The sequence below is a fragment of the Canis lupus genome, chromosome 14 (assembly GCF_003254725.2).
Source record: "Canis lupus dingo isolate Sandy chromosome 14, ASM325472v2, whole genome shotgun sequence".
Classification (NCBI taxonomy): domain Eukaryota; kingdom Metazoa; phylum Chordata; class Mammalia; order Carnivora; family Canidae; genus Canis; species Canis lupus.
The window spans coordinates 53,216,999-53,230,325 of NC_064256.1; the positions used below are offsets into that span (position 1 = coordinate 53,216,999).

The 13,327-nt window shown below is 46.3% G+C and overlaps 1 protein-coding gene across 16 annotated transcripts in view; it reads left to right on the forward strand.

Moving 5' to 3' along the window:
* Positions 1–1,538: 1,538 nt before the first annotated feature.
* FOXP2 (forkhead box P2) overlaps positions 1,539–13,327 on the forward strand; it is a 554,671-nt gene continuing 542,882 nt past the window's right edge. For 7 of the 16 annotated variants that reach the window (XM_049093824.1, XM_035698691.2, XM_049093826.1 and 4 more), the window contains exon 1: positions 1,553–1,798. The gene's annotated coding sequence lies outside the window, so the exon portion shown is untranslated. Of the gene's footprint in view, positions 1,799–2,924; positions 3,062–13,327 lie in introns of those variants that run through there. The other 9 variants (XM_035698682.2, XM_035698684.2, XM_049093823.1 and 6 more) reach the window with 6 other exon arrangements.

Consider the following 13,327-nt stretch of genomic DNA (forward strand, 5'->3'; position numbering starts at 1 on the left):
GCCCTTTACCGAAAGGGCGCGCGGCTCTCGGAGCCAAGGGACCCTCAGCGGACAAGTCGGCGCGGCTCGCCCGTCCCCGGGTCCCCGCCGCCCTCCCCGCCCCCCGCCGCCGGAGACGGTCCGGGCGGCCGCGCTCCGTTCGCCACGGCCTCTCGGCGGCGGCCGTTGGGGAGAAAGTTTCCGCGCCCTCCGGAACGGAACGCCTCGCTGGGCGCCCGGCAGGCGAGCGGCAGCTCCCCGGGGGGCGGCGGTCCCCCCTCGGCCTGTCCCTCCGTCGCCCCCGGGGTCCCGCGCGGGCCCGCTGGCGGGGTCACGCTCCACCCGCAGGCGCTGGGGACCCGGAGGCCGCGCCCGCGCATCCCTCGGCGGCGCCGCCGGTGGCTTTGAAGCGCGCGCGGAGCGGACGCGGGCAGGGCCTTCTCCGCCCTCCTTCCGGGCCCCGCGGCCACCCTCGGGCGCTCGCGGGGCCCGTCTGCAAAGCCTCGCGCCCTGCAAGTCCCGGCTCGGCGGGCCCCGTCCTCCCAAGCCCCGCCCCGGCCGGTGACCCGGGCCGAGCGGCGGCGCGCAAGCCCCGGGCCCCCCGGGCCCCAGGGAGGCAGGAGCCCCGACAACAATGAGGAGAGGCGGACGGAGCCCCGGCCTCCCTGCAGCCCGGGGAGAGCAAAGGCCAACGCGCGCCTGGACGCCCGCGCGGGCCTCCCTCTCTGGCCGCCGTGCACTTTCACTCCCTGCCACCGAGGGCTTTGCATCCCTTCGAGGCTTTCTGCACTTCACGTGGAATCCCCTGTTTCATTTGCCAGCAGCTCCGTCTGCTGAGAGGGACGTACTTTGGGGACTGCCAAGAAGCAGCAGACACAACTCGGCGCTGCCAATACAGCATACGGTTTTGTTCTCTCCTCCCTCCCCACCCCCTCCCTCGCCGCGCCGTCTGGGCCGAGCGGGAGGAGGCGGAGCTGGAGGTGGGGAGGACGGTGGGGGTGGCGGGAGCCCGGCGCCGAACAAACAAGTTCTCGGGCGACTTGTTTACATAGCAGGTGGACCTGACGTCAGCCAGGAGGCTCCGCCGCGGAGCCCGGCGACATCCCCGCCCCGCCTCGCGTCGAGAAGTTGGGGGCACCGGGGGGAGCGAGGGAGGGGAGGGGGGGCGCCAGCATTCAGGCCGGCCGCTTCCAAAAGCACTTTGGGGGAGCGACGACGACCACCGGCACCAACGAGGCAAAGTGAAACCAAACAAACAAGTGGCCCAGCCGCACTTCGGGAGTCCTCGGCGGCGCCCCCTCCCCCCGCCCCTCGCGGGAGAGGCGGCCCCGCGCGCCGCGTGTGTACAGTGCGCAGCGCCAACAACACGCGCGCGCGCGGCCCGGAGCGCGCACCCGCCGGCGCACACACTCACACACATAGACACACATACGGACCCGCACACAGATCCGGGTGGGGGGGGCGGGGTGGGGGAGCGGCAGCGCGAGACAGCGCGAGCCTCCGAGAAAGCGCGAGACACGCCGGCGCGTGCAGCTCCGCGGCGGCCGCTGCGCCCCGGCTCCAGCCCCGCGAGCGCCCGGCCCGGGTATTTATGCGGCGGCCGCGTCCGCCGGCTGCGGCTTCCTCCGGGCCCCCCCCTCCTCCCCCGGGGCGCGCACCACCGCCCCCCTGCACGCGCACACACACACACACACACACACACACACACTCGCGGCAGCAGCTGCCGGGACTCGCTCGTGGGTGTGTGTGGTTTGGGGGCTCCTGCCTCGGCGCGGCGGGTGCCACCTCCCGGGACGCTGGCCAGGCGTCCCAGGTCGCGGTAAGTTTCTTGGCCTCACTGTGGCGCGCGGCGCCCCCGCACCCCGCCCCGTCCCGGCCACCTCCGCGCCGGGCCGGGCGGCGACTTTAACTCCGCGGCGGGCGCGCTCCTCCCGCGGCGGCGGCGGCGGCGGCAAAGTTTGGCCCCAGCAGCAGCGCTCGGCGCGGCGGGGCGGGCGTGACATGTGTCAGATTTCGGCTCCGCGTCGGGGTCGCCTTCCGGACCCAGCATCACCACTTGTTGTTCTTTTTCTTTTTTGCATTGTGATTGGGAGCGGGGCGGGGGGGGGGGCGCAGGGGGGGGGGAAGGAAGGGAGAGTCGACCGAGGGGGAGACTGCCGTTGGCTCCCGGGTGATTTTTAGTTTTGAATATGCAAAATATCGCCTCGTCCGGAGAGACCGCGGCTGGAGGAAATGGTGTGTCGAAACACCAGATGTGTGTTTGTTGACTCCTTTTATTTTTATTGTTTGTTGTCTCTTCCTTTGCCTCCCTCCCTCCCTCCCCCCCCCCCACCGCTTCCCTCCCTCTCCCATCCCCCCCCCCCCCCCCGCCCGGGAAGGGAAGCAACAGTAAAAACATCTGGCGCTTGGAAGCACACACTTTATTGATCCAACTGCTGACCTTTATTTACTCGGTTGGGCAAGTGCATGCCGCCCGCCCCTGCGTCTCTAAGTTGGGCGCCGGAGCGGTCCTCGGAGAAGTACTTCTCTGGGAACGAGACGCGTTCCGGGGACACTCCTGTCTCTCGAGCGAGGAAAGTCCCGGCCCCCGGGGATGCTCCGGGATCACGGCGCGTCGCCCCCGCCGCCCCCGGGGCTGGCCCGGGTCTCACTTGCCCTGGGCTCTGGGGGAAGGTGTCCTCACTCTGTGGGTGGGTTTGGGGTGAACTCGCGCCTCCCGGGCCTGGAGGGAGGGAGGGAGGGGGGGTGGGAGGGGCGCGGGCACCTGGCGGAGCGGGGGAGGGCCCCGCGGGGGGCCCGTACCTGCGGGCGGGAGACGGGGCTGCTGGGGTCCCGACGGCCCTGCGCGCTCCCCGCGGCTCCGGTGCGGCGGCGGCTCGGCGGGACCCCCCGGGTGGCCGGGCGCGCGCTCCTCCCGCGCGGCTCCCGCGCGCCTCTCCCCGCCCCGCAGGCCGGGACGCGCCCAGACACCCCGACCCGCGCGCGGGCGCCGCCTCGGAGCCCGGCTGGCCGAGGGCTTGGGGCCTGTGCGGAGCGGGGGCAGCCAAAGTTGCCCTCCTCTCCCGACTCTGCGACCCCTGGGGTAAGTCTGCCTCGGGGCACCTGGCGCGGGGTGGGGGAGACACCGAGGAGGAGGGACGGGAGGGGAGAGACGCGTGCGAGTCTGGGGCTTCCGAGGGCGCAACCGGTGCGAGTTTTGCAGGCGGTAGGGACGACTGCTTAGGGGGCTCCTCGGACTCCGGGATCCCCAAGGACCTGGACCCATCTGTGTGCTTGTTGATTCCGCGTGTTTAACCAACAGACTTAGAGCACTCGCCGGACAGCTGCTCCCTGCAGCGCTGCAGCCCCCCCCCCGCCCCCACTCGCTCCAGCCACATGTGGAAATCCACTCAGCCCCTTGATCTGGAGGATCATTCCTCGAGGACGGTTTGCGCCCAGGTGGGCAGGCGTCCCGGCCGCGGCCCGGGTGAGCGCTGCTGAGGACGGCCCCGGAGGGAGAGGGAGTGAGAGACCCGTGGGAGCGCGTAGGATGCGTCCCCACCTGGTGCTCGCGGATTCGGGAGCGCTCACAGAGCCGCCTCCCCGAGCTGCCCACAGCCGACCTGGAAGGATGATTGAGTAGGAGCAGGTAAGCCGAGGGGAGAAAGTGACGCCCTTGGTGTCAAGTAGCTGAAGTGGACGTTTTCCAACTGGAAGTATTTGGAGAGATTAACTTTTTAGGAAACAAAAGTTTGCCTGGAAGGCACATCTTTGCGCGCTCTCCTAACTCAGACGGTCTGGCCGAGCGGCGGTGGAGACGGGAGGGGCGGGTTTACCCGCGAGTCGTGCTGGAGGTCAACTCGCAGGCGAAGATGAGCTCGCAGAGGCTTGCTCGCCCCTGGGGCTCGCTGCGTGGCGGACCTCGGGGAACGGCCCAAGTTGTCAAGGGGCCTGTTTGTCTTTTCTGTCGCTGTGAGTTATGGACACGTATGAGCTCAGGGTGCTGGGATTCTAAAATGTAGCGTTTGTTTAGCAGCGTTGAGCAATTAATATACAACGTTGATTTATCTATGTCTGCCGTTAATAAAGCGGGTGTAAAGTTATATACACGGTGACCATGAGGGTCGTGAAATTTCATTTCAGTTTTGAAGGTTTTTTTTTTTTAAAGTCCTGTCTCTTTCCTTCCTTCCTTCCACCCTCCATCCCTCCCTTCCCTTCCTTCCCCTCCTTCCCTTCCCTCTCTCTCCTCCCTCCCTTCCTTCCTTCAATTTTTATTACTTAACTAGACCCATGTTCAGTGATCGTTTAATTCAGTACTTGCTTCAGAACCCCACTATTTCATTGCTACCCCAGACCAAGTGAAAGAAATATTTGATTGTGATTAAGCTACTAACTTTTAAAGAGGAGACTGGAAACTTGATGGTACATCCCTGTAGGTAAGGGAGAGAGGACTCTCAATTTTAAAGAATCATCATAAAGTTCACTCTTAAGTAAAAGAATTTCCAAGACGATACTTTTTATCATTCAGTTTTTTTTCAAGATATCATTCAGTTTAAGCAGTGCAATACATGCTTTCTTTTTATGCATAGATTATTAGTATGTTACCATCGCACTACAATGGATACTAGAAAACTCAAAGGGAATTACCTACAAATAGCAATTATGAACTGTTTTTAACAGTTTTTCAGAATTTCCCAACTTATATTTTGGGATTCAGAGTGATGGAAATTTTAGAATTGAATATTGTTTTCACAGAATTCATAGTCTGGGTGGAAGGAGACCTTTAATTACATTATGACATGAATAGATTTATTAATGGTTGTGTCTAAGTAAGCTGTCACCGAAGTTTTATTTCTTTGCACTGATGATCATACGGTGGTTGTGCTTTTACAAATAAAATAAATCCCTGTAATATTCTAGAAACCTAAGTGGCGGCGGGGGGGGGGGGGATTGTTGTATATGCCACACCATAAAAATAGGGGAAAAAGGTGAACATCAAATTTACAGATAGCCTGTAATGAGAAGTTCTATTCCTTCGTACCTGCAAGAATTTAAAAACACAGACCAACTAGCTATTAGAATTATACTTTATGAAAAGTATATTTAAATATGTGAAAATAACTTCATGGTTTGACTGAGACTCATAGGGCATATAACAGTGTAATGAACATAGCCAGACAAATTTACCAGACATTTTTATTTCAAGAGAAAATGTGAGGCATACGGAACTCAATTACATAAAGGGCATATTATTTGTGGTATTTTTAAGGATTTATAGCTGGCTGTGCCTCATCACCCTTGTCTATTTCTGTGTTGATCGTCTCAGGGTACATCAGCTCTCAGTTATAATACTGATAGAAAGCAGAATGGAGGAAGTGGTCACGTATTCTCTGCCTCTCTAAATTAAATCAGAAAGAAGCCATTGACTTGTAAGAAGACAGTGTCACTGAGAAGTTCTCTTGACATGATTGTTGCTAGACAAAATTGCAAATTGCCAGTTGAATTCAGAAATAATAACAATTTCGTTACAATTACTGAATACTAATTCTTGGCACACTCAGACTATTTTCTTTTCTTTTTTTTTTTTCTTTAACTTTGTGATAGACGGTAGTAAGTACCTTTAGTGATAGATGAATGGATCCCAAATGTTCCTACCAGTGCCCAGATTCATACCACCCTTTGAATAAAGAAAACCTGTGTCTTAAATCAGCCCAGACTGACTGTTGCATTTTCTTAAGGGTCTGAGAAAGTGATCCAGGTACTTGCAACTTTCCTTAAACGTATTCCAAGGCTTAGGATCCCCAGAGAATCGAATGCCTAAATCAAATGTTATATGCCATAGTTTGCTTTAGTTCGGTTCTTCTTCGGATGACATAAATATTTTCTTAGATCCAACTGTGTATCTCTTAATATACTTGGCCTCCAGTCATATCACTTCCATAGTCTTTATCAAGTAAAATACTTTAGGTTCCTAGAGTTGTTGTTGTGGTTGTGTTGTTGTTATTGATGTTGTTGTTTCCCCTTCATGGGGCTTAAGTCCTTTTCATTGCTTTTTTATGCATTTGTTCCAGAACTTTAGCTTCGTCATTTGTTTATCAGAACCTGCAAGTGGACCCCATTAATATTTCTTTCAGCACTCTACCTAAGCATAATTTGGGGGGTTGTTTAAAAATACCATTCCTTTTTTTTTTTTTTTCTTAAGCTCAGCATTGGTCATATGAAGATTCATTGTTACTGAATTATCTAAATTCTCATATAGTAGAATGTTCTTTCCTTGTGTGTATTCTTACCAGTTAAAATAAATGTATGCTTACTTCTATTTGCGAATTACTTTTGCCTTGTCGTTACCTCTGATATATTTTTGTGCATACTCTTTTGCTCTGCTCAGTGTTTTTATCCATACCCCGCCCCCAATTTTCCAGACAAAAGAAGCAAAAAGAGAGAAACTTTGGTGAAATGTAAAGACTAATTAAAAGGTTAATGTTAGAACTTTGAGATGCTGAAGAGAGGTCCCTAAAGAAATTTTAGATTCATTATGTTCCAACACTATTAATGTTAATGTGAAAAAATAAACCTGTATGTATGTGGTGACTTATTTTCGGATATATTAAAACCATTTTTCTCTATATAGGTGCTGTAGTAATTTGCTGTTATTACGTATTATTAAGTATTGTTCTAATTCTTAGCATAATCTCAATTTATAATTGAAGTGCCTGGGAATTTGTGTTTAACTACATGGGTTTTTTGCCAAGCAGTCAAATTAAGAGTATCAGGGCTCAAAAATGAAGTATACTGCTACCACCCCCATTTCATTTTCAGAGCTACATTATATTTTAGTGTTTTGCAGCTTTGGATCCTAATATTTTTTCATTTTGTAATTACGAACTTTGTTTTTCTTGTATTTCATTACCTGTCCAACTTGCTTTCTATGAACAACTGAAATTCTAAATTACCTCAACTGATATAATTTTATCTAAAATTTTATTTAAAATGCATTTTCTCCATAAAAATATCTATGCAGGCCCACGTTCAACCTTTTAAATTCCTTGATATTTGAAATATGTGTCCTTGGGGTCTGCCTTTGGCTCAGGTCATGATCCCCAGGTCCCCGGGGGGTCGAGTCCCGCATCCGGCTCCCTGCTCAGAGGGGAATCTGCTTCTCCCTCTGCTCCTCCTCTCCCTTCCCCTCTGCTTGTGCTCACACGCGCTCTCTCTCTCTCTCTCTCTCTCTCTCTCTCTCGCTCTCAAATAAATAAATAAAATCTTAAAAAAAAAAAGACACGTGTTCTTGGACCTATACTCTACCAATTTAATTCAGTTTCTCATTCAGTTGTATACTCCCCTCTTCCTACAATCGACCAAGAATCTCTAGAACATACCTTCCCATTATATTGATAAATACATCTTCTTTCCTTTCTCTATGGCAAATTATTTTTATTAGCAAAAGCAAATAAAACTTAAATGTAGTAAAAGCACATTGCTGTGAAGCAGATGAATCCTCGGGGGTTTAAAAGCTCTCAGCATTTTTAGTTTATTAATGTTCTTTAATTTCTCTTGATTTCTATCTTGGAAGGCTTAAAATATACTCTGTGGAAGATAATGTTGATTTAAAATTTATTTAAGTTTCTAGTGTTTCTTTTTAAAGATCTACCATAAGCCTAAAAGATTCATACCATGAGAGTGTTACACGTTTTTTTTTTTTTTTAAGGAAGTTAAGGAAATTAACTTTGAATTCCTCAAATAAGGCATGCTACTAGAAATAGTGTAAAGTTTTTGCGATATTCATTTCTTTCTTTTCAACTTTTATAATGGCATCTTCTGTGCAAGTGTTTTGTATTATTTTAGTTTTGTATCATTTTGGTACGTGTACACAACTACAGCCATCATTTTGCAACTTTTTCTCGATTTAGGAAAATAACAAACTTTCTTAAAGTGTATTTTAGGGGGTAGGAAAAAAATCAGTGGTAGACATATTTCAGAGAAAGCATTTATAAAATTTCTCACTGGCAGATAGCGAGGAGAAACTTATAGTACACTAATCCAAATAGCTTAACATCTTAGCATATGTAGACTGTCATAAAATCATCTCATTTAAAAAAAAAGCTCCCCAACATCCTTAAGAACTATTCCTCACCATTACTTCACCCAAAGTTATGTTCCAGGATTTGGTGATCTATATCTGTATGCCTCTAGCTCACTCTTTACTTTCTTTTTTGTCTTCAAATTTTTTCCCCTCTCTTGGTCTGCCTTAGTTTAGCAAAGTGTCCCCTTCCCCCGCCCTCCCCCACGGAATCTTGCTTTATACATCTAGTTAATACCACCACTGCTACCAGTCTGATCAGATGGACCATCATCTCCTCCTTGAGCTGTTCCAGCAGCTATTTATCCCCCCTCTTCTCTCTCTGGGCTCCACAGTTTGTTCTCGACACAGCAGAGCGATCTTTTAAAAATAAGTGATTATGTCACTCTTCTCTATAAACCTTCCAACAGCTTCTATGTCTCTGAGAATAAAAGACAAAGACCTTACATAAGTCCATGTTATTTGACCCCTGTTACCTATACGACGTTCTTTCCTAACCTTTTCCTCTTCTTCAGTCAACTCTGGCCACGCTGGCTTCCTTGATATTTCTCAAAACAAGAGAAGCGGATTCCCAGCTCAGAGTTTCTCCTCTGTGTTCTCCATCTGAAATGCTCTACCCTCGGGTATCTTCACGGTTTTCATGCCTCTGCTCAAACATGTCCTTATTAGAGAAGACTTCTCTCACTGTCCTGTATTTAAAAAAACAAAAAAACAAACAAAAAATCTCCCAGATCTTGCTTTGTAACAATCCACCCCACCCCCACAGCCCCATCATCAACTGACATTTGAAAAAGTTGTTTATTTATTTATCACCTGTTGTCCTGATGAGAACGTATATTCCATGGAGCCAGGGATTTGGTTCTGTTCATTGTTCTACCCCAGTGCTTAGAATAGTGCCTTGTATTAGGTAGAAGCTCTAAAACTAAATGAGAGAATGAATGAGTTGAGTTGTTGGAGGTCCAACAAATTATTTCTGTCTATATCATTGCCTCACTTTTGGGGTGACATTATTTTCACCTTACTTTTTCATCTGACACTTTATACCATCTCACATTTAGGAAAACTGTTCACTCCTGTTTTGACCAAGATATGGCTCTGCTCTCAGGTGGATATACTTCAAGTTCAATATTTTGTATCTCTTTTTTATTCCGATCTGAGACACGGTATTGCACTTAACTTTGGAAAGGTGTGAATGGATGTTTATGGTTCTGGACAAGAACAAATGCTCAGTAGTTGAGGGCTTCAATGTATTAATGCTTACTACAGTCAAAATAACAATCATATATTTCATAATTATATCTTAATCTGAATAGCGTAAGTAGAGTCCACAGGTATTTCTAAAGGCTACACTATGAATGCCACATCGGCGTACCAATTATTTCTGGGATTGTCTTTGGGGAAGATGGGTGGGGGGGAATTGGTTAAGCCAAAGTCTCTTCTGAAAATCTTTAGAGTTAGATGGCTTTCCTTCTTTGTGTTAGCACATACCCCATAAGTTTACAACTTTCCTTGTGTCTCATTCTTTCAGTATCTATCCTTAAACAGAGCAGATGGAGGATTTGGCATTTGATGGAAGGTCCATCTCTCCAAATTTAAAATCTCATTCTTGAGCTTGCTCAAATTGCTTTCGGATACCTATAACTAGGGTATGACTAAGTGATACAACTCTCCATAAGACATCAGGCAGATAGATTATTTTCTTTTTAAGTTTTTATTTAATTTACATTTAGCTAACAGTGTAATAGTAGTTTCAGATGTATGATATAGTGATTCAACACTTCCATGCATCACCTGGTGCTCATGACGACAAGTACACTCTTCAATCCCCATTGATTATTTTCTTATAAACCTAATGCTCTGTAGATCTCCCTCTCACATATTATGTCCATATTTGAAATATGCACTAACTTGCTCAGTAATTTTATTTTAAATACCTTGAGAATAAAGAAAGGAGTCTGTAATCTTTTCTATTGATAATAAGGGAGGAGGGATCTTTTCTTTGCCTCCCTTCTCATTTCTCTTTTTCCCTCTTCCCTCTTCTGGACTGAATTATGAAATCTTTCAAAATCACTCTGATATTCTCATACCATCAGTGAATGTGTAGCCCTTGGAAAACTGTGAAACAAGGCAAAGTGGGCTTTTATTACATAATTACCCCACTTTTACCTTTTTAAAAAATTACTAACTTACATCTTCTGCTACTCTTCCTTGACTCCTTAGACACCCAGTGCCCTCCATATGGCCACCTGGCTATCCCAATGTATTCTCCTTCCCTTGTTCTGAGTCGGAAATTTTGTATTAAAGCACTTCTTTGGTAATAATAATTCGTGTTTGAATGTGAATGAAGATGGATCCTTCTGGAAAGTATAATTATTATTATAGCTAATAGAATAGCCAGTTTGGTTTATTATGCAGAGTTCTGTGTTAAGTGTCAGGGGACTTTCATTCTGGTACTCGGTCTGTCTGTAACTATTGTGTGATGTTGAGTAGGTTATTTCCTCCAAAATTAAAAAAGAGCCTGGATTAGTTTTATGTTATTTTCAGTTGAACTCTTTTTTGAGATACCAGAACCAAATTGGAAGCTATGAACGTGTCCTCTCATTACCACCATAAACACACACATAAATGAATGAATGGAAGAAAAAGATAGTTCATAAAATGAAAACAAACTGTTTTTGTTTTACTGTCGTAAAACAGAAACAATTAAAACTAACAAAAATTACCACAAAGAACTCTGCTTATGCAGCTCAGGGGGACTCAGTTAAAATTCAAAAGTATTTTTCTCCTATTATCTTAGCCTGCTGGGTATTTTCACACCACTCCTCTCCTCTGTCAGGAATAGAGCCTCCCCTTGTTTAACCAGCACACTGAAGCAAGCAGAGAAGATAGAGTGCACGTTTGGGGTTGATCACGTTTGGGTTAAGAAGAATGAATAACCACCTGGCATTCTCTCCCCTGAAGTACGTATCATCAACTTTCCAAAATATTAATTTCTTCCCAATTTTGCTTTGGTCCTGTGCTCATTCATATATTTAGCTCGAGGTGTCACCAATCCAGAAATAAAATGTGGAGTTGGATAAGCTGTTTGATAAACTTTGTCTTTTAAAATTAGAGCTCCCCTTTTTTGATGGACTTCACACACGCAGACATACATTTTTAGAACCCACATAAAATGTTGGGCTGCCACATGGTCCAGCCTATGCATTGTGCTGCATTAAAGGAAAAACAACTCCCAGCTATAGGAATACTACATATCTTTGCTGTAGTTTGGCTTAAAGGGAGTGACACGGTTTTATACAGTGTGCCACATAGGAAGTTTTGCCCCAAATCTCTTGAGGCGTCTTTCTTCTTCTCCTGGGTACTGCTAAAAAGTTTTTTAGAGCCTCATCTAGATCATTCCTTCACTGCTTTGCTGCCCCATCCCCCAGATGTGCAGCACATACAGTCATACCAAGTGTACACACCCTGTGAAGTGTGCCGTCCCATCATGAAAAGTCTGGTCTTTTTCTTTCCTCTGGCTGCTTTTCTTGTGGCAATCAAGGTTTGTCTTTATGCAGACAGACAAGGAGATCAGCAGCCAAGAGTTCTTCTCAGAAGGTAAGAGATTGGGAGTTGTGGGTGTTTTTAGCAGTGCTGTAAGCTTGCAAACATGCACATTCCAATGCATCTTACCTTGTCATATGTTAGAGAGGATGTATGTATATTCCCGTAACTAAGAATAGAATCCATTGGCCATCCTAACTTCGTGTTGTCCCAGATGAAATAACGTCGAATCCATAATTCCGATCAATTTATAATATTTACTTCCAGAAAAGTATACTTTTAAGTTATCCTTCTGATTCTTTGCTCTTTTGTAATTTTCATAAATGTCAAACTGTCCCTCACCCTACATGGCTATTACTCATACTCTTCCACAAACAGAAGAAAGGCAATGTGATTTGTTACATCTAATTGGTCTTTGACTTTACAAATTTGTTCTCTTTGATATCCATTTAATTATATCCTGAAAATATATCATTTCCGCTGGGCTCTAACAATGCCAGCTTCTAAAATATGACTGAGTACATGCCGAGTCATATTGCTGTATTAAAGGAACATTGTTATAAGTTTTGTTTTCATCTTGAGATTTTTCTGACTGTGTAAGATCAGATTTTAAGTGCAGATGCACAATGAAAGAGAATATACGGTAACAAGCTATGAATACATAACTAAGAAAAATATTTAAAAAAATTTTTTTTAATTTTTAATTTATTTATGACAGTCACAGAGAGAGAGAGAGGCAGAGACATAGGCAGAGGGACATAACTAAGAAAAATATTTAACGTTCATTTCTTATTTCTAGGATTATGTTTCTTACGAGAAGATATTTAAGATGTGGAATAGGAATGAATAGTTTCATTTTTACATGTTAACTAGTCACGAGATAGTAAAAATATATTTGATTCTTTTTAAAAATGTAATTTGGCTATACGTTTGACATTTTGTTTTAAAACAATGTGTTGGGGGATACCTAGGTGGTTCAGTTGGTTGAGCTTCTAACTCTTGATTTCGGCTCAGGCCATGATCTCAGGGTCGTGACATTGAGCACCACAGCCAGCTCTGTGCCCCACGGGGAGTCTGCTTGGGATTCTTTCCCTCTCCCTCTGCCCCTCCCTACTGTTCGCAAGTGCTCTCTCTCTCCCTCTCTCTCCCTGTCTCAAACAAATCTTTTAAAAAAGTAATATAGTGGTTTTTATATTATAGGAATGATTCTGGTAATTTCCTCTTTTATTGTGTCTATTTAATGTCACAAACCATATTTTAATTGTTCCTCTTTATAAAGTTGTTTTAAGCTCTTTAATTTCATTCCATTTTTTTATTAAAGATAATTTATATGTGCTAAAATTCACCCGTTTTTAGTGTAAAGTCCTGTAAATCTTGACAAGCACATATAATTGTGTAATCACCACCACAGTTAAGATATAGAATAGTCCCATCATGGTACAAAATGTTTACATGTTGTTTTTAGTCACCTCCTCCTCTAATCCTCCAGACCCTGATAACTGCTGATCTATTTTCTTGCCCTATAGTTTTGTCCTTTCAAGTCTCTCTCTCTCTCTCTTTTTGGGGGAGGCAGGTTTTTATGCTTTATAAATTTATGGCATTTAGTGTGTTACTTTGATACTTTTATATACGATAACATGTTTGCCATTGAAGCAATATTTATTATGTTACATAATTGTGGTACCATATTGTCTATATTCGTTATATATTAGACCTTTTTGACTTATATACAAGCAAGTTTCAAGT